Raw genomic sequence first — 26,329 nt, 5'->3', positions numbered from 1 at the left:
GGGGGCGCTGTCCCAGGCCGAGCGCACGGCTCCGGGCCCGCCGCCCACCTCGGGAGCCGCGAGCGCCCGGGAGGAGGAGGAGGAGGAGGGGGAGGAGGAGGGGGAGGAGGGGGAGGAGGAGGGGGAGGAGGAGGTGGAGGAGCAGAGGCGGCGGCGGCGGCGGCGGCCCCTCCAGCCCGCGGGTGCGCGGCGCGCGGGAGGAGGCGGAGCGCGAGGCGGGGTGGCCGCGGGCGGGTGTGCGCGCCGGCCCGGCGCCCCCGAGCGCCCTGCCTCGCCTCCCGCGCGCAGCCTGTCCCCGGCTCCGCCACAGACCCACGCCCACCCGGCACCCCACGCCCACCGCGCACCCCGCCCCCGCCCCCGCGGGCGCCGCCACCTCTCCGCCCGCGGCCCGAGCGAGCCGCAACTCTCCGGCCCGCGCCGCTCGCCTTCCCGGCTCCTTCCGCGCGCGGCGAGCTCAGCCCCGCTCGATTTTTTTTTTTTTTCTTTTTTTTTTCTCCCTTTTCTATGCCAGCCCTCTCCGGTCTGGGCGGCGGCGGCGGCGGCGGCGGGGGGATGGGGCCCCGCGTGGGGAAGGGGGCGAAGATCGATGAAGATTATTGTTCTTTTTAAGGATCCCCTCGCGTCCTCCCGCCGCCTCCCCCGGGGCTTTCGCGCTGGAGACGGTGAAGGGAGTCGGGGATGTGAGCACGGGGGGAGACGCCGGGAGCTGCCGCCCGCCGGGGAGACCCTCCTCTCCGCCGAGGGGAGGGGGACCGCCAGCCACAGATCATTGGCGAAGGGGACCGTCGCGGGGAGAGGAGCCCCGGAGGGAGCGGGGGATCCCACGACCCTGCGTGGCGCCCGAGCCGTGCCGCCGGCCAGCGGGGTCGGTGGGAGCCAGGTAAGTGAGGGGGTCTTCCCTTAAGAACGGATCGCCGCGGGCAGCCCAGCCAGACGGGAGTTGCCAAAGGAATTGGACACCGCCATATGGCGCCGAGTGGACTCGCGCACAAAGCTGCAGCCGACGGAGCCCCGAGAGGGCTGCTAATGCGAGGAAGGCTCCGTCCCCGTGGGGAAGGCGCTCCCGTGTCAGCCCCCGACAAGGTTCCGAGCAGCCTGCCTGGGAAGGGATGGGGAACGGGATTTCCAGGAGACGAGCTCGTGTTGCCTTCTGTTCCGTTGTTGGTGCATGCCACACTCACATGCACACACTTGTGGGACCGGATTCGGGGAGTGTGCTGTGTCGGATGCACGGGCAGTCCTCGGAGCGCGGAGACGTGCATGCATTTTAGCCCCCGCGAGGTGCGCGGTCTCCGGTCTGTAGCAGGGTCCCCGAGAGGGAGAAGGAGTCTCTAAGGACAGGGCTTCATGGCTGTTGGCAACACACTCTGCTTGCTGCAAGACCTGAGAATACCATTGCCCCGAATGGCTCCAGAAGACACCGACCATTTCCCCTCATCGTTTGCTTCCAGGGCTTAATGACCGTTTGCAAAACAGTGTGCTGCCATCCATTTTCTAGAATTATAAGCATTTTTTTTGTGTGTTCATTCATAAAAATTGTCAGTGTGCAATGTGCACAGACATGCCCTTTATACATCATGTAGGACTGCACAAGTGAGATAACCGTAGATACAAGATTACACTGAAAAACTGAGGATGCACGGATGTACGCTGGGCTGATTTCATGCAGGTTCAACATTCCTTCTAATCAAGTTATGCAATAATGTCAATATTTTAAATAGCATTTCGCATTTCTGTTTTTTTTTTTGCGTTGGTTTTTGGATTTTGCTGGGATTTGATTTTTTTTTTTTAAGCTCAGCTCAAAAGAGAAGTAGGAATTTGTTATTGTTTGTAAATATGTGCCATTGTGTGGGACAGTGGCCTCTTGGTATGTTTATCAATAAATATCAATTGAGATGTTACATTTCATAAGACAAGAGAAAGGTGAATTCTGGTCAAAAATCTAAAGGCCAACTTGTCAATACCATATAACTTCCAGGAAAGATTTTCAAAAAAGAGGGTAACATTAAAATACACACACACACACACATACATATATATAAAGTTTTACTTTATTTCAATCTTTAGAGGGTGTGTGTGAGAGAGAGAGAGAAAGAGAGAGAGAGAGAGAGAATAAATATAAAGTTGCCCAAAGCTTACTGGTAAGACATGAATTAGATCGAAAGACATCTAAACTAAAGAGTTCTTGATTCTTAGATTAACCAATATTTAAACAGTTGAATAATCTGGCCCATTATGTATGTATATGTGCATTTAATTGCTGCTAGAGGTGGTGTGTTTAATGTAGGGCATAAATAATGTGCTTCCTTGCGTGGCTGCTTAGACTTCTTGCGTGGCTGCTTAGACTTTCTGAGAATATCGAGGGTACAGTGTATAAATAACTTTTTTCTCCACTGCATAAAAACTATGCTCTTCACCTAAAAGAATGAATATGCCTCCTCAAAGTAAATACTCTAATGCCCTCCCTCTTGCTGTCAGGTTCAGACCAGTTGTTTACCATGAATAGAATTCGGTCTAATGCACTCTTTTTCCTTTTCTGGCACAGCTCAGACTCTTGGAGAAAGGAGTGAATCAGTTGGCAGTTCTCTTTGCTTTCTTCCTCCTTTTAACCTTCACCATCCCTTCTCCCGGGTAGCGCTTCCAAATCTCCCTCATATACACACACCGACTCCAAAAAATAACTCCATTGCCTGCCACTTTGAGAATTCTAGCGTCTGTCTTTTCTTTTTCTCTGATGTTTTTCTAAGTAGAATCAGTCCATGTGTCAGCTTAAACTATTTCCAATTTCACTTTTCTCTAAATCCCACAGTTTAACTTTCCAGGCATACATGTTTATTGAATATTCAGATGGGAGTAGTGAAAATTATTATTATCTTATCTAATCCTTGCTGTTTGGCTTTTAAAGTTTCCCTGTTGGCACCATGGAGCCACTGTGAATGTGGACTCACGCTTCTCATTTCCAGGATGGTAACAAAAGTGAGACAGCTAGAAAAATGCAATGGCAGGATCTGCTTTCAGTGTTATGTCTTGGCAACTCAAAATAATATCCGTCCGTGTTTTTTTGCATACCTGCCTGTATATCTGTGAGAAATCTTCATTAAGCATGGAAAAAATACTTTTTTTTTTTTAATTTATGTCTGGCATTTTGAAATGGTGTTCTAGAGAGACTGGGATATGTGTATACGTATTATGGAAATAGACCAAATTACTGGTAAAATCTAGGAAAGCTCCAAAATGTATTTCATTCTAACCTAATGCATTTTTTTCTTGATGATTATAAAGAAGTAATTAGTTATTTGAAATGTTTTTATCCCTTAGAGACTAAATTCCTTAAAGTTGATAGGACATCTTCTCCTGTACATTTTAAGGTAAATACATAAGGTTAAGATACTCTGTTTACTTCAGAATGTAATTTATCTGAGATTTGCTTATATTCACCAAGTGGATTTTGCATAAAGTCACAATGCCTATTATTTTCACAAAGGCTTCAGAGAAGAGTAAACATGTATTATAAGTGATATTTCTTAAAGTTTAGTATTTTTTTAGAGTACTTTTTAAGGTAAGAACTTACGACCTTGTTACTCCCAAAATGATAAGATAAACTTTATGGAGCAGCTCAGTCTTAAATTTTTTAGTTATACTCTAGATCTGTAGCCCATTTTTGTCCAGTGATTGTTTCCTCCTTGTGCTTCTTAAATATAAATTCCCACCAACTCTTTACTACAAGTCCAGATTGTCGGGCAGAAGGTCCAGTGTGTGGGACCAGAAACTCATTGGCCTGTGTAAGTCAAATCTTATCGTATAATCTTTTTTTTCCCCCTACCATATTATCTTTAAGGGAAAAGTACCTATTCCTGTAGGTTGAATTGTACCTATTTATACTGTGATTTAGTATCATGTATCTATTTTCTCATTTATTAATTCATTCATTACTGGTTAAGTGTGTATATGGAGAAGAGTACTTGATTAAAATGTAACCAGTGTAAGACAGATAGATAGAAGACATAGTCCTTGCCCCTCAAGGATTTTTTTTTTACAGTATAGAGAATAAACTTTGAATATAGAACTAATCAAAGAATCACATATATAGTTAGGGATCTCTGGGATATAGACAAGCATTTAGCAATTTCATGCTTGATAAATTAAGGCAAATCATGAAGATGCTCATGAAAATTTGTCATAGTCTGTGAATTGGGGAATTATTAAAAAACAATAACAACTTTTATTAAAGTGATTATTTTCTAAATTGAAATTAAATTAAAATATACATATTTATATTTTAGTGATTATATTATTACTTATATAAACAAAATAAATTTCTTTTTACTATTATTATTATAGCAAGCACTTTGGCCAGGAAATATTTCCAGTGTTGTACAAATATTAAATATTCTCACAACCACCCTAAGAGGCAGCTATCACTAATCCTCTTCTTCACACAGAAATGAAAATTCAAGTACAGAGACTTTCCTTGTGGAAAGTCACATAGGAAGTAGATGGTACAAACTTGAGCTAAGGCATTCTGGCTCTACTTAACTACTGTGATATTAAGAAGTATTAAGTGTTATCCCAGACGGAATAAGAAAAGATGTTTGCAGCTTCTAGTTTTTTTTGAAGCTCTGTCTTCCCATTAAAGGATATGACCATAGTTATGATTACAGGGATGCTTGGAGAAGGTCAGAAGAAGGGACTTCCAGTAGGTGAAAACCCAAAAACTTTCAACATAAATTTGAAATAGGAAGCTAGATTAGTTGGAGGCTGATCTTTAAAAGTTGGGTAGACTTTTATCAGAATGCTAAAACATTAGGAAGTACTGCTCTTACAGTGACCACAGAATAAAGCTGGCTGGGACGGATGACCGACTGGCCAGTTTCTAATGATAGCTTATTTTCATTTCCAGTTTTTAAAAACTTTGTGAGTTATTTTGAATAAAGTATTATAACTATTTTTAATTTATTATTTTTAGAAGTATATATTCATATGTTAAAAGAAAAATGATTAGTTTTTCAATATAATTATCTCTTACCCATGTCCCCATTTTTCCCTCTGTGAAATGTTCTCCTATATATGAATAGAAATTGGAATACAGTCACGTAACAGATTTACTTTCTAGTATATTGTCTCAAATGCATTTTTTAAAAGATTTTATTTATTTATACATGAGGGACACAGAGAGAGGCAGAGACACAGGCAGAGGGAGAAGCAGGCTAGGCTGCTTGCGGGGAGTCTGATGCAGGACTCTATCCTAGGACCCCGGAATCACACCCTGAGCTGAAGGCAGAGCGACCTGGGTCGCTCAACCACTAAGCCACCCAGGTGCTCCTAGAATGCATTTATTTTATTAAGTGACAGCTATAATATAATTGTGAAAGCATAAATCAAATTATAAATTACTGAGACTTTCATCAAGAAAACCTTATATGATATTTGAGGCAAAGTTCTTTCTAAATAGCCACTGCTCCTGTTTATGTGAAAAACACCATCTGGATTAAATTTGGAAGGTAAAATGGACAAATAGTCCCTGCAGGATGCCATATAATGAAATATTTAGATATATCCTCATGATTGACATTTTAATTTTCCCACAGATGTTAAGTCTCATAGGCTTAGTCACATATTGTATAGACAACCCTCCACCTACAATTGGGTTATAGCTTATAAGTTGATTTTAAAGGTTTGGTTTTTTTGAAACTTGTAATGCATTTAGAGAAGCAGTACTTTTTTGATGTTTAGGTCTCTAGCCCAATCCACAAATGCCCTTTTTAAAAATCAGTAATATACCTGACGTATAGTAATATTAGTACTCAAAAGCATAACCATTATGTATGGCAATATTCCTGGGGAATAATTTGATTTAAATAATATTTATTGACTGCTTCTTCTGTGCAAGGCTCTGTGGGGATACAGAGGTGATCATGGTACTTCCTGGGCCTACAGGAAAGAGAGAGAATTGAGAGTTTGTGCCTAACTCACTTCGATGTTAGGCAGAATGAAAAAAGCTTAATAATACTGGTATAGGCAAAATAGAGAATAATTGATTCAGAGATCTATAAGGAGAGCCAGGGACTGCCTACCTCCTGAGGATTCTCAGTTGGTGTTTCATCCTCAGGATATCTACTGAGCTCCTTCATCGTTGCCAAGCCCCGAGCTAGGTGTTGGGGACATAAATATGAATCAGACAGCATGCACTCACAGCCTGCACATGCAGACAAGTAAATCATAACAAAATGTCACAAATGCTGTTGGCAGAGCAGGATGGCAATTCAATGGAGTAGTTGCCTAACAGAAGCATCCTGAGAGGAAAAAAAAAATGTGATTGCTTTGAGTTCCTAGATGTATTTAATCGTGACTCTCAGTCAGACCCAGTGTCCCCTTTCTGTAAGCAGGGTTTTGTAATGTCCCTTTTATTTCCCTGAAATGATATTTGTAGAAAATATAACCTATCTTCATATGTAACATTTGAAAAATCAATACGTTCTTTGTAATAGAAGCCAGAAATAAAAGGAAAACTGCTTATGATAAAGTTGTAGGTATATGAGTTTGTGTGTGCTCAGGCATAACTACGCTAAAGGGTATTGAGGCTTGCTACTTAAAATGCGTAAATTTGGATTTAAGAGAAGACATTCAGCTGAATATTGGTGACACTTTTGTACACTTGGCATTTTTGAACTAAGAATGAAGTAAATATATCCATTTTGTGTGACAGCTACAATTGCAAACATGTGGGTGTAGTGTATTAGTGAATGAGTTTATATGAGCAGCATAATGGTTGGTGACATGACTCTCCAAAATGGTGAGCAAATCTTGAAGTTCCAAATATGGTAGGTGTTTTCCTAGGAAATGGCAATGTAGAAAATATTCTTTGTATGACAGGGTTAGGATCTCATCACAGATACAAGAAAGTTTTTCATGTATATATGTATCTGATCAGTAGCATGAAACTTAGGGGGCTCAGGATTTCTGTACTCATTCTGGGGTTTCTGGTATTCCTGGACCTTGCCTTCCAAATATTTCACAATTGTAGAGAATTCACCCAAAGACTGGATTAATCTTATGGCTATAGTCTCTCACTGAAAGGAGCCAGTCTCGTTCAAATGCATCATTGGACTGTTTTGAAAAAGCAAAACTCTCAAAGTTTTTAGTAAGAAGATCCATTTAGAGGCTGACCGAATAACAAAGAAAATAAACAGCAACAAAATCAGATCATGTTGATAACTGAGTTACAGAAACACTCCCAATAGTAGGCACAGTACGTGAGGCTGGTTGATATGATCATAAATGTCAGGGCTCTGTTTCCTATGTGGGAGTGACAGACAGGATTTCACAGATGAAGTGACCACTAAGCTAGTTTTTAAGAGACAAGTAAGCATTCTCCAGGCTAAATAGGAGGCAGGTAGAGAACATTCTAGACAAAGGGAATAGCATTTGCAAAGCAGTGTCATAAAAAGGGTTTGGCTGGTAATTGGGGCTCAGTGTTGGCAGTTACAGGAAAATGAGGGGAGATGAGGTTGAAGAAGTTTGACAATTAGGAAAGGTGTTGTGTGTTGTGCCACATCACTTGGATATTATCTTGTGGGACAGGCGGTGGGGGTTAACTGCAGTTTTAAATAAAGTGACATGGTCCACTTTTTGTGAGGGACGGTCTCTGAGCTAGCATGAGGAAGATGGATGATAAGAGGAAAAAAGATTGAAGCCAGGAGACTAGTTATGTAGGATGAGGTCCAGGACTTACCTTAACAGAATGGTGAAGAAGAGGAGGGTGTGAATTCTCCATGGCAAGCATTTGTTAACCTAAGTGTCCCTAAGTCTTTCAGTTTTCAACCTGGGTTGGAATAACAGACTTGGACCCCCACTCTTTCTTCTTCAGGGGTCATTGTCTTATTTGTGGTAACTTGAGCTTCTGTAATAAAACTCTGTATTTCAGTGATTAATGGAATAGAAGTTTATTTCTTGCTCATATGAGAGTCCAGTGTGCATGTGGGTGTTTTGTGCGATGATTTGGGGACCTGTATTCTTGTTGAGTTCTAGGGATTTGGAATTCTCTGCATCTAGTTGGCAGTTGTGGAAGAGAAAAAAACAGAGAGAACCAAGAAGTGACACACCTTGCTTCCATTCACATTCTGTTGGCAAGAGAATCACATCACTCCATCTATATATAAAGAGGGCTGGAGTATATAACATCTGGCTGGTTAGCCACTCCCCAGCAACATTTCTGTATCATGGAAGGAGAAGCAAAATTTTGCTAAATACATTCTGCCTCTCTGGCCACATGTAGCACAATCTCAGCCCCAGGAGACTCCTGAATCCCCCTGGTCATTGCATTCATCTCGAAGTCCAGGCTGTAAGGGTAATGATGCTAAGTCCTCCCCATTAAGTCTGGATATGGCTCCTCATTGTCCAGAAACCTTTATACTGAGAGACAGGCTATTGGCCTCTCACGACATGATGGACCAAGTATAGAATAATTGCATTTAAAAATTCCCCTTTGGAAAAGGGAAGAATGGGAGGTAGAGAGCAGTTGTTGGCCTATAATGTGGAAGAAACTCTGCTAGACATTGCTAAGACCTCCTGCCCTGGCAGTAGGGGGAATTCTTTTTTTCAGACTCTGGTTTTGCTGTCTTGGAATAAGTCCTTTGTTCATTATTATCTGTAGCCCTGGTCACCCTCTGAGTGGTTCTTCCCTACCCATTTCTCACGATGGCCACATCCAAAATAGATGTTGGGAAGCATGCCCTTCTTGAGAATTATATTACCTTCTCAGCACCCTTCTTGCGGTCCAAGTTTGGGTGCCTTAGAGGTTGTTTTATAGTCACTGTTTTTTTTTTTTCTTCCTTTTTCCTTAGGCCAGGATCCTGATTTCTTTGACAATACAATTCCCTCAAAATTTTCATAGGTTTTTAATGTATTTCCTTTGCTGAAAATTCTTTCCTATTCATAATTCTTGAACCTGCTTCATTTCTTTGCTCATGTCTCAACCACCATGTCTCAAGTGGTTACTTTGAGGTCATCTGAAAGAATAGCCATGGGGGGGTTGGGTGACTTCATTAATCAGACCTTTGTTGAAAGGCTAATTCATTTTGTCAAAAATGGGTATCTGTTATTCAAAGCTGTTTTCAACGTTATTTCTCATTATTAGAGTCCCTGAAGCAATGTACTGTTGTAGCCCCATAGTCTTGGATTTCTAGAGTTTGGCTATTCACCCTTATTTCTCTTCTCAAACCAGCAAATTCTTTCCTGGGCTCATCCATTATCTTGTAACATCATGCTGTAGACAGTGAGAAGCAACCATCACACACTAGCGTTCTGGCTCATTCTAGCCATTTCCTCTAGAGTTAGTGCAGTTTTGCCAAGGCCTAAGAAGGTTCCAGGCCTCCAGTCTTCTGTCTGTCTCCTGACTGATGCCACGCTACATATTTACATTTTTATAAAGGCAGCACCCACATCAAGGTATCAGCTCCAGAATAAGTTAGGATGATGCTAGCTGCTATAACAAACCGAAATGTTAGTGGCTTGACAAAATATGAGTTTCTCAGCCACATATCAAATGAGGAGTGGTGTTTATGTGGGGGAGAAAGGGAGAATTGAAAAGGCACATCTACTTCTTAAACATCTTGGCTCAGAGATGATGACAGCAACACTTCTGTTTATAATCCGCTGATAAAAACTAGTCAGATGGCCCCCCTAGATGCAGGGGTGGGGCTGGGAAATGCAATCCCTGAGTTTACAAGAGTTTCCCAGTGACAGTTCTCTCTTATAAAAGTGAAGCATAAATTTAGACAATTAGCCCTTTCCTGCTGTAGTCATCTTCCTCCAGAATAAATTAGAGAGGAAAGGGTTTGAATTACATTCACTCTCCAGTTAATCTATTCTATGCATAGCATCTCCCCACCTCACCCCTGTCTTCTAATTGGCTCTCCATCCAGACTTCTGAGACTAGTACAGTCTTCCTTCACTCCCTAAAGCATCTCTGGTGAAAGGCTCATGTACATAACAGACTCTAGCTGAGTGCTTTGGGATAAAGGGTGGAAATTCTACCAATAAACAAGAAACTAATTCTAATTGAATATTAGTTGTCAATGCTTCTAGAAGTGTCTTTACCATTTCTCACTGTAGGGGTTTGCTCACTGCCTGGATCTCTCTGAGGCCTAGATACAAGCCATTTGCTAGGCCTTTCTCTGCTCCTAGACCCTTCCTCACATCTCTTTATCCAGAATTTTCCCTCTGTCCTTTCTCAAAGTACAGTGGATTGGTGTGCAGGTCCACAAAGGGACTTGCCTGTAATAGCCAAACCTGTCCATTATGGTTTTTTTCCCCCCTAAACAAAGCAGTAGTTCTTTCTCTAAAAGGACTTATTGCTTTCTTATTTTCCAACTGTCTCAAAATCGTAGCCAGCATTTTAAAGTCAGGTGGCTTAGCAAATATTTATTAAGTACTTTTCATAGGTAAAGCACTCTTCTAGGTCACCAGGTTAAACAAAATTGGTTATTAACCTCACAGTGCTTATAGTCTATCTAGAAACAAACAAGAACCCCCAGATTCCTCTTTAGTGGCAAAGGCAGTGAATCTGCCCTAGGTCCAGATGACTGGTGATTCTTTATGAACTATTTGTAAAGGAAAGCAATGGGCAAAAAGGCAAAGCTGCTGGAAGTGAAAGGGTGAGGGTGACACTTCTGGAGTGAGGAGCCGCATGTGATCTGTGGTGTGCTAAAGTAGGGGCATTGAGACATTATGCTGCCGTTATTACCCAGAGATACCTTTATGCTCTGCTTCTGGTCACCTGTTTTTGTTGTTGTTGTTGTTTGTTTGTTTTGCAGACTCCAGGTCTTGAGTTCTTTGCTTCTTTTTCTACTTCTTCCTCCTACTTTCTAACAGTGGGCACTCAGCCATGTCAGGGTCCAGGTATGCTGGTCCTAAGAGGAAATCATTCAGGTAGGCACACATAGCATCTGGAAAGACCAGAGATGAATAGCACATGGCAATCTAAGTGGGTAGGAAGTTAGATTTATGGAGTACTAGGGGAAGTCCTGGCCAAATTATGGGGAGAGGAGTCAAGAAACAGGCACTATTTGGAGATTTAGACAAGTAGGGACAGATGGGGCAGGCAGGATTAAGAAGATCCAGCCCCATAGGCTCAAATGCTATAGTTTGTGTGTGTGGATACTTAAGAGTTTAGAAAGAAGTTTATTGTATTAAGCTAGCAGGAGTCCAGACTAGTTTAGACATGAGTGTCTGTTGTCAGGAAAGCCATGTGATTGTCACATTATAAATGCAGGGTTTCAGGCACAGTAGATAGGACCCTTCACTGTGCCATCACCAAACTGCTAATACCTCTTTATGGAATTCCACAAAAGCTTATTAACTGGACTTTCAGCTTCTTTTCTTGTCCTCTCAATCCATTTTGCCCTTATCTTTTTTTTTTTTAGAAAAAATAAATCTGATCATATCACTCATCTACCTAAGCCCCTTAAATGATTTTCTACTTTTCTTATGATAACTAAATCTTTAACTCGGGAGTTACCATATTCCTTCTTCATTTTCCAAAGCATCACTAGTATAGGGTTGTTGTTTATAGAGGCTCTGGTCAGCCTGGCCCCTGCCACCTGCCTCATTTCAGGCCATTCATGCCTCATTGTCTGCTATGATTTCTGGCTTTCTTTCAGTTTATCCAAAGTGCCTGATATTCCTTGCCACAAAGTATGCACAGGTGGTTGTTTGGGATGCTCTCTCTTCCCACTTTTGCCTACTTAACTCTTACTCATTTCTCTGATTTCAGGTCAAAAATCGCTTGCTCAAAGAAGTCTTCTTGGGCACCCAGAATAGACTGAGTCTCTCCATTATTCTCTTTCTCAATACCTTATATTCTCCTTTGCAGCACTTACCCCAATTCTAAATTGTGGGTCATTTTCTTGTGTAGCTTTGCTGTGTGAGAATGTAAACTCAATAAGGCAGAGGCTAGCCTTATTCACTGCTTTATCCATGGCCATGCACATAGTTAGTGCTCATTGTTAATTTGTTGTGTCAGTGAGTGAAGGAATGGATGGAACCAGGACATAAGTCAGGTTCCAGGTCACAGAACAGCAGCAGGAGTGCAGCTGCCAAGAACTGCAGCCCAGGGTGGAGCAGAGTGAGACTAGAGTAGGATCAGCCTGATGATAAACCGCCAGGCCATGGCCCTGCACTATTTTACCCTCATACACTCTTTACGTGCTTCTTGACAAGGGCTAGAATGGTGCTAGAATTTGGGATGGAACAGTTTGTAAGTGGAGGTTAAGAGGCTACCACTGGTAAGAATAGAGGCCACTGGTGGAATGAGATACAGATAAGGAAAAACATGGTGCCACCAACAGAATTTTTCTCTCATCCCTATTTTCTGAATAGAACTCAGCTTCATAAGTTCGTAGGAGAGTTGTCTAGACCAGTGCTTTCCAGTGGAACCGATATGATGAACATTTTCTGTATCAGTGCTGTTTAATTCAGCAGGCACTAGCCATATAAGTTATTGAACCCTCGAAATGTGACTTTTGAGGCTGAGAGATTAAATTTTAAATGTAAATATCTATACGTGGCTAGTGGCTACCATATGAGACAGTGCAGGTCTGGATTATTATTGCATGAATTACTTTAGGAAACACTAAGTTGCAAAAGCAGTATGGTTTAAATTCTAGAAATATGCACTTACAACCAACATCAGCCTCCAACTAACCATATATAAACATGCAAGCCATCTGTGGAGTCCAATGTCTATTTTGACTCAGATGAGTATCTCCCAGGTACATCCTAGTGAAGGAATTTGAATGCACTATGACTTGTTTCTGTCCATAGGAATTGTTCTTTATTGAAGGCATTTCTTTCTTTATGTACAAAATAGAAAATATTATACAAATGTAGAACATTATTTTTGTAAGTGTCTATCTAATGTGGCTTTAAATGCTTTCTCACGCCCACTTTTCCCAGACAGAATTTTCCCCCTTATTCCTTTCTTTTTTTTCTTTCTCTTCCTCTCTTTCTTTCTTTCTCTTTCTTTCTTTCTTTCTTTCTTTCTTTCTTTCTTTCTTTCTTTCCTTTCTTTTCTTTCTTTCTTTCTTTCTTTCTTTCTTTCTTTCTTTCTTTCTTTCTTCTTTCTTTCTTTTTCTTTCTTTCTTATTTCTTTCTCCTTCCTTCCTTCCTTCCTTCCTTCCTTCCTTCCTTCCTTCCTTCCTTCCTTCCTTCCTTCCTCTTTTTTGTTGTCATCCATCTTTTCTCTCTGTCTCCTTCCTATATTCATGTTTCTTCCTCTATTCATGCCTCCTTTCTAACCTCTAAAATAACCTCTAAAAACAAGACTGTGTTCTTTAAGAAGTTCCTTTCCTTTTGCATATTGATTTCTTTTGTGCTTATTTATAAGAGCTGTTTTATCACTTCAGATTATTAACAAAAAAACCCCTCTGAAATGATAATAACTCTTGACATGCCAATTGATATATTTGTGGAGGTTTGTCAGATATAATAATTTCAATATTTATTATGTAAAGCATATTACAGTGAAGTATTGTGCTCTTTTTTTCTTTCACAATTACCACCTAGATCACATTATAGTTGCTTTTAATCCTTTGAAAGTTCCCATGTGACTGGATCTCTTGAATTCATTGTCCTGCTTTTCACAAATGAAAAGCATTATCTTCCAGTAAGATAATACCAGAATGATAAAGTGGTATTTAGAAGGTTCGATTCTGAAATACAACAGTAAACTAACATTTGAGAAGAGATGGTCTGTCCTTAGTCCTGTTCTGTAGTCTGTATGGCTTAGAACAAATGTGTCTAAGGGCTCCCATGCTAAATGTCTTCAGTTCATAAAATCACAATTACTAATTAGACTACCATTAAATATTAATTTACTTTTGAGATAAATGTCATTTTAAATTTGGAATCTTAGGTTTTTTTTTTTTTTCTCTAAATCTAAGGAGAGCATTACCATTAGGCTTTATAGAAAGAGTGCATGTAAAAAGCTTAGAAGCTATTAAAAAGTTACTTCTTTAACTTGGCTTCTGGTTTCATTCTGGCCCAGCAAAATACTTAATAATAAACTTCAGACATGGGCAGCTGAAGTAGAATAGTAAAGGTTTTGTCTTTTTCCTTTCTTTAAATTTAGGGAACCATTTTCTTGCAGCTATTTCATAACATTTGGAACACAGTGTTTGATAAAGTTGTAGGTGCTCAAATATTTGTCAAATGAATTAATGAAATAACCCACTAAATTCATTAATTCATTTAAGACTCCAAAGAGTTTTTAAAATTGCAAATGGTGGCCAAGGCTATAGCTTACATATATAACATCACATTCTACAAAGCCCCTTGAATTAAGATATCTGTGTCATTTGCTGGTATTTTATACTTTTCCTTCCCACCAATATGCTTAAATCATGTAGAAAGCATTAATTAGGTGCCAGTTAAAGAATTATTTAAGTCCATAATATTATCTGAGCCTATAAGACATATGCTAAAAGCACAAATCCACAAATTCTTGTAATATTCTTTGCAATCCTTGAGAGGAAGGGCCACTTTACTTAATTTTGTATACCCTGCCCTCAGTATATAGTGATAACTAAGTGACACATTGTTTTGAAAGGAAGGGAGGAAAGGAAGGAGAAAGGAATAATGTATCTAAATCTGTATGTGTTATCTGTAATTTATGATCTTTTCCCATTCTGACCATAATTGGAATAGGAAAAATTACAGATTTATGTTGTATTCAGGAATCATTATTAGGTTCAACTCATCAGTGTTTATAGGTTTAACTAAGTATGAGAGAGTCCTATTGCTCTTGCTTCACTTTTTCTCTTCCATTGTTGTTATTTTGTATTTATTTTTGGTGCCCTAAGGTAGCAAGGTCTAGTGGAAAAATATAGACTCAGGAACGAGAGAATTAGCCTCTAGCCCTGCTGCTGAATGGACACTAGGAAAATCACTTAAACCCACTAATGTTGCCCTTCCAAGTGCTATGAATTTTATATTTTTAAAGCATCTATCCTGACTATACGTCTCAGCTACTAAGGCTAATGACATTACTTTTGAAAGTCACTTAATGAAAATTTGTTAGAGGGCACCTGAATGGTTCAGTCGGTTAAGCGTCTGCCTTTGGTTTAGGTCATGACCCTGGGGTCTTGAGATTGAGCCCTGCGTCAGGCTCTCTGCTCAGTGGGGTATCTGCTTCTCCCTGTGCTCGCTCTCTCTCTTAAAAAAAATAAAATAGGGCAGCCCTGGTGGCTTAGCGGTTTAGCGCCGCCTTCAGCCCAGGGCCAGATCCTGGAGACCAGGGATGGAGTCCCACGTCGGGCTCCCTGCATGGAGCCTGCTTCTCCCTCTGCCTGTGTCTCTGCCTCTCTCTCTCTCTCTCTCTCTCTCTCTCTCTCGCTCTGTGTGTGTCTCTCATGAATAAATAAATAAAATCTTTAAAAATAAATAAAATATTTTTAAGTAAATAAAATAAAATATGTTTAGTTTTAAAATTTAGAACTGCAAAAGTAATTGCCACCCCTACCATCTCTATACATAAGAAAATTATAACAATTAATATATTATATACATGCCACTTAGGCGAAAGGATAGATATAATGGTGTAAGAATTATTTGAGTTTTATTTTTCTATATCATGTTAAACATATTCCTCAATATTGGTTCCATTTTTCTATTTCTTAAATATTCTGAGATATCCAAAATCCTGCCATTCAAGGAAAATCTCCAGCATCTTATTATGAGGTTAAAGACATGGGCTTTGCATTAAGATAATGCTGGATTGGAGTCCTGGCACCAGCACTTACTAGTTATGTCATCTTGAGCAAGGAACTTAGCTTTCTAAGCCTCAGTTTATTTATAAATCGAAGACAATATACTCATCCCTAGGTGGGTTGAGAATTAATGAAAATTTTCATTCTGAGATTAAATTTAAGAGATAAGCACAGTGGCTGCATATAATAATCACCCAACACGGGGCACCTGGGTGGCTCAGTGGTTGACCATCTGCCTTCGGCTCAGGTCTTGATCCCGGGTTCCTGGATTGAGTCCCACCTAGGGCTCCCTGCAGGGAGCCTGCTTCTCCCTCCACCTATGTCTCTGCCTCTCTCTCTGTGTCTCACATGAATAAATAAATAAAATCTTAAAAAAATAATCACCCAACATGTGGTAGGTGATAAAAATGGTAATTATTAACAAAATTCACAAAGCAGATGAGATCATAACTTTGGCTTTCCTTCAGATACATCTCCAAGAATATTCCTACCTTCTAGGAAATAGTTTCTACTTATGGACATTTTGATCTTAAGCTGAAATAAAATCCAAACTGCAAATCTGAATCTTATAGCAATAGCTTATTTTACATTGACATGCTCTTTGACTATAATCCTGACTACGTGAGCCTTGTAAAAGTGAAAAAGAATACTTTATATATCACCATATGTAAACCCAATATTATTGATTCTTCCCTTGAAGAAAGAACATTGGGAAAATAATATAACAACATTAAAAAAGAACTGAAAAAAGGGGGAAAAACCCATAATTTCATTATTCTTAAACCTACTAGTTCTTCCAGTGAAAACAACAGGTGTCCTTTATTTATGAATATTTTCACCTTGGCTCCAAAATGAAATTCCCTATTTTACTATCATAACTATAATTTTTGTTGGTTTTTCCACACTGCTTTCCAAATTATTTATTTCAAGACTGTATCATCTGGTACAAGTCACATGAACTCAAAGGCTTTTAGTCAGTCCATCTGTGGTCCCCAATTTTCACATTTTTATTTTAGAAAATGTTGATGGAATATGATTAGATCATTTTCCTCATCAAATGCTTTGATATTTTCTTATCAAATTGTGCTAAATTATATTATTAGCAGTAAATTTAACATCCTATGATTCTTAGATGCTAGTAGGTTATCTCATCCATCTGCTTTACATTCTTACCATTAATTATTTATGATCATTGGAGCTCCCTAGCATTTTATAAAACAGAGACACATGGTAGATTGGGAAAGGGGGCAGGGGCAAGGGGAGGAATATTTATAAAGTGCCATACACAGATGGATGCTTCATAAATGCTGTTTAATGATCCTCACTGATGACAAGGGTGGATGAAAAACATTAATTATAAGGGACGTGGAGATGGATTTCTGTAGTTCAGTGAGCTTCTTTCCTTTTCTACTTAATGCCCAGAATAAAAATCAAGCATACAATTACTTGTGACACATTCTGATTTTTTAAATTAGTTTCATTAATGAAGGATACCATTGATTTGTTAAAAAACGGGTTTTTCATGCTAGAAGCTAGAACACATGACAGTATTTTGAATATGAACAGTCAGGAAAGGTACCTATGGCTGTGGCTACACTGAGTATCCTAAGGTGAATTTTGGCCATAGTCTCCTTTAAGTTTGAAGACGTGGTCACCTATATATTGTGACTTGAGTATCTTGGGAAAGATTTCTGCTTTTCAACCTAAGCTATTTTCCCAACCCAAATACTTATCTTCTTGAATTTCTATTACTGATGAGTCATTCCTTTTTTTGGGGGGGGGGGGGAGGTCATTCCTTTGATTAGACTTTGCCCTCCTCATATAGTTTTTCCATGACAATACTTTATATTCCTTAGAAAGAGAAAAGATCATTGTTAAAGGATGTAAGCTCATCTTTTCTGGGGGTGGGTGGTGGGGAATGGACTCACTAACTCTGGTACTTTCCTTTCTTTTACTTTTCTTTATTTTTGATTAGTGGAAATTCAGTCACATTGGCTCTTTTGGCTTGCATATTTGTCTTTGGAGTGAGTAGTGTAAGCTGAGAAATAGAAAATTCACTTCTGCAAAATTTTAAGCTTAAGAAATTGAAAGGATGGGGGCGCCTAGGTGGCTCAGTCAGTTGAGCGTCCAACTTTTGGTTTTGGCTTAAGTCACAATCACAGGGTCATGAGATTGAGCCCTGAATCAGGCTCCATGCTCAACGGAAGATTCTCTCCCTCTGCCCCTCCCCCGACTCTCGTGGGCTCACTTTCTCTCTCTCAAATAAATAAATGAATCTTTTTTTTTTTTTAAAGGCAATTGAAAGGGTGAACTTTTTCCTATCGTTCATCTGTCCAGTGGCCTATGTAGATGAGTAGTGTTCACTTAAATCTCGTAGAACCATAAATTTTAAGTTATAGAAGCACTTTGGAGTAGTTTGTTATCACAGTTGTAGTCAGTCGCTTGTATGTTTGTTTATAGAATGCGTATCTACCTCCACTAGAATGTAAGCTCCATGATGTCAGAGATTGCACCTCAAGCAGAGTAGGGCTCATAAGTATTTGCTGAATGAATGAATAAAAAAATGAAAAAAATGAATAGTTATAAGATAAAACCATTATTACACATAAAACAAACTTCTAATCCATTATGGCTGAAGAGATTAGTTCACTATAGAGCAAGATATTTGTGTTGACCTTAAATAATGAATAAGAGTTTATCAGATGGAGAATGTGGAAAAGAGCATGTCGTATATGAAGGTCATGTCAGACTTAGGGAGCGGCAGGTAATATGAGAAAACTGGAATAAGAATATGATTTTTAAATAAATGTTAAGTAAAATATAAATCTGATCATTTACATTTTCATTCAAAAATATCATTGTGGTTCTACTTCATGCCAGGCATTTGGGATACAGTGGCGAATAAGATGAGACATGACCCCTGCCTTCGAGGAATTTAGAGTATAATAAATGGATATTAATCAAATAATTAAAATACTCATTCCAATAAAGTATAAGACTACTGTTGTGACCAGTGCTACAGGTAAAAGGCACCTAATTCTATGTAAGTTTTTAAAATAAATTGTATAGTCAAGGTAATCAGGGGATGCTATCTAAGATGTGATTCTTGAGTTGATATCTGAAGGTGAAGAGGGGAGAAAAAAAATGTGCAAATTCCCTGTGGTGGAAGGAGAACAGCACATGAAAAGAAATGAAAGAAAAAGCTAGACCACAGAGAGAGTGAGAGGGAGCAAGGTAGATGATAGAACTGCCCAGAGAAGCAGAGGACAGACCTTGCAGTCTTTGTATGTAGTGTGTCTTTATCCAGAGAGTGGAAAGCATGGGAGCGTCTTCTATAAGAGATGACTCCTATCTGTTGGTGTTGGGGCTGCCGTGTGCAGAACCACCTGAAGGGGTCCAGGGTAGAAGGAGGTAGTTATAAGAACTGGTCCTAGGAAAGGAGAGGTAATGAAAGAACGATTCTGTGAAGTTCACTTTTCTTAATAAGAACATGATTGGGATCCCTGGATGGCTCAGCAGTTTAGTGCCTGCTTTCGGCCCAGGGGATGATTCTGGAGTCCTGGGATCAAGTCCCATATCAGGCTTCCTGCATGGAGCCTGCTTCTCTCTCTCCTTGAGTCTCTGCCTCTCTCTATGTCTCTCATGAATAAATAAATAAAATCTTTAAGGAAAAAAAAAAAAAAGAACACGATCAAGTTGCCTGACTACAGCCATTAACCTTTAAAGAAATGAGCAATATATAGGAAATAACACATCTCAACTTAGTGTAGTTTGAATCAATATTTTGACATGGGGGTAGACAAAAGGATAAAAGCTTTTAGAAACTGACTAGAAGGTGAAAAGCAAAGAATAATGAGGTGGGATGTAATGGAAAGAGACTTTTGTAGGCATTTATAGATCTGGGTTCTAGTCCAAGTTTAGCAACTATCAGAGAGAGATCAGCCAAGTCACATGACCTCATTGAATCTCAGTTTTGAAACATAGAAATAAGGAATTGGACTAGATCATGTGCAAGCTCCCTTCTGCCACATTTTGTGATTCTAGTCTCCAAACATGAGGGGACATAAAGTATGATATAATGTTTAGGTCATAGAAACAATCTCAAATCTGACTCCGTATTCAAGCTTTTAGTAAAAACCACATTGTCTGTAATATGTTTAATCATGGAGAAGTAAGAGACCAGACTGTAGTTAGAAAGCATATTTTTGCTATTAAACGAGCCCAACTGAGAGAAACATCCTTTGTCAAGAATGTTACTACTGAACATTCCAGACAATCATTACATAATCTAAAAGCTAATTTTATTGGAAGAAACCTAAGAAGATATTCAAATTCTATCCAAATTTAATGAACATTTTTTTACTTGGTTTTACAGAGGCTAAATCGAACTTAGGCCGAACACCCAGACAGTGTATGAAGTCCATCACTCAAATTGAAGATTGTATCATCCACATAGAATACCAGGTAGTAACTGAAGTTTGTGATTTTTATCAGGATATTACAGGGTGGCCCAGCCTTGTTTTCATTTCGTTTAGTGGCACCAGTATTTTCTCTAATTGGTTGTCTTTTTTATTTTTCTCATCCTCTTTCATCTTTATTTATCCCCTTCACGGCATTGTGACTCTGGGAAGATGTTTGCAAAAAGAAGCATTTAAAAGAACGCATCTTGGGGCCCAAAGTAAAGGGCACTTTTGCCTCCATAATAGAAAAATCTTCCACCAGGTGAATGGCTAAACGTTCATATAAAAGTTTTAGCCTTTTTGTGTGCTAGGAAACAGACTGAAAATTTCAAGCCATGACTATACCTTATAGTTTATAAAAAGGCTCAAGATGCATTATAGTATGCATTATAATATCAGTATTATATTTTTCAAAGTAGAGAAGGATTTTTTTTATCACCTACATCTTATAAAAAGCCATGTTTTTAAAGGCAAACCTAGTGTTTTACTAATTATAGCAAACATATATTTGAGATCTAATTATTTAGTTCTCTATTCTGATGAAGAAAAATCATATTATGTGTCTACATAAAATAGTTTGTTTATAAATTTATTCAGAGACATCTGTGATATTGAAAGATGCTCATATTACATATTCTTCTTATTACTTGTCTTTTCCCTTCTTACTGCAACACAATGCTTCCTCTGACCACTGAAAGCAAAGCTTTTAGGATTTTGTTTGAGTGTATCTAAAAAAAGCATCGGTTATATCAAGGATAAAAGTCCTGGATTTTTTTTTCAAACTAAGGACTAAATAGTTGTGCTAAAATCGAGGAACATATTGATATTCACAACTTTTGATTGCAGAAAGGAAATGCCACCTTTCACCTTTCTGATGGCAAGGACAATGTATCAGTTATTACTAGAGTTTGATATATTAAAAAACAATAAACACTATGAAATTCATTAATATTTCCAGCCAGGTTCTAATGTATTTAGCAGGTTTGTTGAATTTCTCAGGATTACCTGAGTTTCCAGGACTTTAAAGTTCGATCTTTCTCCAATGAATTTGATTCATTTTTAACTTGTTATAATATTTTTTCATTAGTGAATTCTGAAAGTACTTTCAAAAATTTCAGTAAGTACTAAAATTTTTTTTAAAGCATTGATTACAGTTTCAACTAATAGTTATGGTGCTTTTCTCTCCTGATATCTACTACAAATAAACGTTGTGGCTCTCTGATACAGAAAAAGCTGTTATTAAAAAAGATTCATGGGATCCCTGGGTGGCGCAGCGGTTTGGCGCCTGCCTTTGGCCCAGGGCGTGATCCTGGAGACCCGGGATCGAATCCCACGTCGGGCTCCCAGTGCATGGAGCCTGCTTCTCGCTCTGCCTCTCTCTCTCTCTCTCTCTCTCTGTGACTATCATGAATAAATAAATAAAATCTTTAAAAAAAAAAAAAAAAAAAAAAAAAAAAAAAAAAAAAAAAAAAAAAAAAATAAAAAAGATTCATTTACTACTTAATACTATACATGAAAATTTAAGAAAATGCGTTAGCTATACATAGAGTGATTTAGACTGTGAGGTCTCAGAGCATGTAAATGCCGGCTCAGTGTATATTAGCAATACAGAAATGAAATGTTAAACATCACTTAGATCTTCAGAAAGATTTGCTTTTCATCTTCACAGGATCACACATGGGACTTATCCTGCCCTGCTACCTTAAGGAAGTGTCAAGTATATGACATAATGGTAGTATTTTTGAGACTACAGTAAACCCCCTCCACCCCTCACCACCCTGCGCCCCCCCCCCCCCCCCCCCCCCGCCGGCCGCCACAACCTGGAGTCTCAAGCTGTAATTATGATGCCATGATCAGAAAGTTGTGTTTTGTCAGGTTTGGTCCTGAATGGGTGGCAGCATAATTTCACACTGCTGGTAGGAACACAGTGCAGCTGTGCAAAACGAGAATGTTTGTTGTTGTTTATTGCTTAAAGAGTCACTTTTTTCTCTAACAGACTAATGAAGGGAATTTTAGTACATTTGCACTGGTCTACTGATTGCCTTAAGCTTGACTTTCAATTGATCAAATGAGTGAAATAAGTCAACAAACTGCCATCAGAAAAGATTCACTGAGATTTTGCCCTCGGAATAAAAATATCGTCAGTTTATAACTATTTATGCATATGAATTCTACACAGTTGCATAACATCTTTATCGTTTAAACATTGAATTATTACAGCTTATATTGTATACTAAATTGAATTAGATGATAAATTTTTATGGAGTAAAATTATTGTGATCGACATAATTTCACTTGTAAAACTAAATGTGAGAAAATGTCGCATCATATCCATTTTAATTACTAAAATTAAAAACATAAATTTTGCGAGCTCTTAAGAGTGTCAAGACATAGTACCTACCCCAGAGGAAACCGACAGGTTCATTGTTAGAAGTAAAATTAATATAGCAGAAAAGAACGTGAGTGCAAAATGAAAAGTCAAAAGGTAGAAAATTAAACACTAAGTAAAAGAAGTGAAACTTTTATGATGTTCTGAAGGTAGTTTCAAGCTCTGGTAAATATGAAAGAATTCTTAAAAGGAAACATGGAAACCACCTTTTTTTTTTAAGAAGCTAGACAGGAACAATGTCTTTAGTGACTCCGAGGTAGTATGATATACTCACTTTTATCTTTTTTTTTTTTTTTTACTTACTTTTATCTTAAGTGAAGGTAGTGATTGGAATGGAGGGTGGTAAAGATCACAGAATCATAGTGGGAGTAAAGATTAGCCAAGCATCATAGGATATTAATGATCTGTAGGCATAAAATGCCACTCTTTAATAGGTGAGGAAACCAGTCCAACCAGAAAGATGGGGAGGTAGGAGCTCAGCCCAAACTGGAGCCAGGGGTCCTGAGACTCTGAGCAGAGCCCCTTGTGCAAGCTCATACAACTTCCCATACAAAGCAGCTCATTTTGGATGTTTTTCTCATCTTCTGGATAGAGATGTGGCATTTTCAACTCAAGAGGTTTTCATAGTGAGGCTATAGAAAACTTTTTTTTTAAGATTTTAATTTATTTATTCATGAGAAACAGAGAGAGAGAGAGAGAGAGAGAGGCAGAGACACAGGCAGAGGGAGAAGCAGGCTCCATGCAGGGAGCCTGAAGTGGGACTCGATCCTGGGTCTCCAGGATCACGCCCTGGGCCCAAGGTGGCGCTAAACCACTGAGCCACCCGGGCTGCCCAGCTATAGAAAACTTTATGAAGTACGTACAGGTTTGAAATTATATAGTTTGGTTTTGTTGTTGGTCAGAGGCTCCGAGGATTGAAAAATCTAGGGAACAAGATTGGAATAGAAGGGGAGGAATGGGAGAAAGTTAAGGCAATGAGTGGAGAAACAGAGACAGGAAAGTGGGAGAGAAAATCCACAGAGGAAGAAAGAGAAGGGAGAATGATAGGGGGGCAGACAGAAAGGCTCAGCACGGTTTCAGAGGTAGTGTACTCTGCACTTGAACTACATACGGCCTCCAAAGGCGACGACCATTTGTTTTCCATGATTATTCTGAATGCCTGATGAACTCTCTCAACACTATTCACAGCTCTGCAACTGCTTGAGAACTTGGGCCTTTGAGCCTGCACTCCTTATCAGATAATAAGCAGAACATTTTGCCAAGGAAAAATAAAAGCTTTTAACCACAGTAACAGTAATCAGAGCAGACCATCTTTAAGTCTTAAGAAAATCAAATCAGTGGGTCACATTTTCTCATCCTAAGTTTCTCTACCCCTGCTTTGAAGACGGGGCATTGAATTTCAGCTGTCTTTTATTCTGGAATTTGCAGTCAACACTGGATTTCCTATAATAGAAAGTTTTTGATCAGTAAGAAAGATATTGTGAAATTTAAGTCTTATGACCTCTCTTCACCTGAGACACACAACCTATGAAAAGGAAAATTCACTATAAGTCATGTGTGAGATTGTCTGAGACAAATGGTGACTATGACATAGCATTTACGCTTTTAATACTGACATTTCCAAGAAAGCAAGTCGTATTAAGCCCCTGCCCTCCAACATGAGATCTTTGTGTTGACGTTGGAGTTTGTTCTCACTCTTTCTGGAAAACCTCTGATCTGATACTCTAGTCAGTTCAAAAACTGTTTATCTTTTTCACATGAGTATAAGATGTGATATTCCAAAAAGAGTAAATTCATTTTATGTCTATTTGTAGCCAAATTAAAAATGGATTAGCCCTTGTTTATTTATTCATGTGGACTGTTCACATAATCTATGGATTGCTGAGATGTCATTGTATCTACAACCAAGTTATGTGATGGAGAACAGACATTCATATTTGTGACCAGAGCTTCCCCATCTCTAATATTTTTAGTTGTATTCCCTGATTCTAATATTGTTGCTCAATTTTGTGTATGTATTCATACTCCCTTGTCACCTGAATACAAAATTTGGCCATGGGCATTGATGGCATCCAAGATACGCACTGTGAGGTGCCTGTTCTGTGTAGGTACAATGCAGGCACAGAAAAGGTGAGACTAATGGTTTTGGCCTTATAGACTTATAATTTACTAGAGAAGACAGTACATATGGATAAGGAAAATATGTGAACGCCAGCATTTACTTAGTAGACATTAGTGCAGCTTCTAATCTCAGTTTTCTTTCAGTTGGTCGAAACCAAACTTAAGATGAGAAATACAAATTTTCTTATTCTGTTCAGATATACCTCCCTGTAGTGAGCACTTCACATAAACTACCTCATTGAATCATCATAATACTGCCTGTGATACTGTAGATACTGTTATCCCCATTTTGTAGAGTAAGAAATTGAGGCTCAGAGAATTTAAGTTGTTTACCCAAATCATTGTGCCTCCTCTTTATTTTTGTAAAAATAGGTGTTTATGTCATCTGTGGTGAAAGTATGTATGTATTTACTTACCATATTTCTGTCAGTGCTTGAAAAAACCTTTCTATTCAAGTGTATCTATTTATTGTATGAAATACTTATATATCGTCCATCTACATTTTTCATAAATATGACTTATTTTAATTTGAGAAGATACTTGACTTCTGATGGAGAAATAATTATAACTTATAAAAATGGAGAAATCAGAGACATACAGACATTGGTGTGTATCTTAAAAAAGAGTTCTAATTATGAGGACCTCTTAAATATAAGAGTTTTTCCCTTTGGTGTAAGGGCATTGACTATAAACATGACGTTTTACATTAAAAGTGGTGTTTTGGATGTATTGCTTGATGCTCCATGATTTTCTGCAAAAACATTACAGGAGAAGATCAAATAAGAAGATGCTGCTGCAGATCAAAATAATAGATCAACAAAAGGGAATACTAGAGCAGTAATGTCTTAAAGAATTAATACCCAGGAGAAAAGAGCTGTGGAGGAAAAGAATACAAATACGAACACACACACACACACACACACACAAACACACACATGTTCTGACATATACAATGTATACACAAACATATATACATATAACATGTAAACATAAATGCATTTTAGGTAAGTCACTCAACTCCATTTATGCATTGGTCCTATTGGCTCTTTTGTCAGCTGTTTTGTGGAAAACTGTTGATTCATTATTTAACATTTATTAAACCTTTACAATCTATAAGCACCGTGCTCAGTGATAAGGATATGACAGACAAGATATTCTTTGTCTTTAAGAGCTCCCAACGTCCTGTGCAGGTGTTATTGCAGTGGTATAATGAAACAGAAGTGACATTCACAGAGTTTCATGATCCTAGAAGAGGAATATCATGGAGGGCTTTCTGGAGATTGATGTCTTAGAGAAGTCTTGAACAGCAAGCAGCAGTTAGTCAAAAGGAAATGGGAAAGGTGGATGCCCTTCCGCAGCATGAAAAAAGCTCTAGGAGCTTGAGACAGGAGGATGTGTGTCTTCTGGGGTTGCTGGAAAATAGTGATGATGGAGAGATGAGAGGTGAGGATGGACCTCACCTTAGGCCAGACCTAATAAGGCTAATTGGACTTTCTACTGCCAGTAATGATGAGTCTTTGTAGAATTTAAAGCACAGAAAGGGCCAATTTTGTATCTTAGCAGATCATTCTAGTAGCTCTGTGGAGAATGGT

General features: G+C 38.9%; 1 protein-coding gene across 2 annotated transcripts in view; it reads left to right on the top strand.

Annotated features, from left to right (window-relative positions):
• The first annotated feature begins 379 nt into the window (after window positions 1–379).
• KCNB2 (potassium voltage-gated channel subfamily B member 2) overlaps window positions 380–26,329 on the top strand; it is a 396,405-nt gene continuing 370,455 nt past the window's right edge. The window contains exons 1-2 of one of the 2 annotated variants that reach the window (XM_077876575.1): window positions 380–883; window positions 20,143–20,231. The gene's annotated coding sequence lies outside the window, so the exon portion shown is untranslated. The remainder of the gene's footprint in view (window positions 884–20,142; window positions 20,232–26,329) is intronic. The other variant, XM_077876577.1, reaches the window with a different exon arrangement.

This window comes from Canis aureus, chromosome 28 (assembly GCF_053574225.1).
Source record: "Canis aureus isolate CA01 chromosome 28, VMU_Caureus_v.1.0, whole genome shotgun sequence".
Classification (NCBI taxonomy): Eukaryota; Metazoa; Chordata; class Mammalia; order Carnivora; family Canidae; genus Canis; species Canis aureus.
This window is presented reverse-complemented; position numbering and strand designations above follow the sequence as displayed.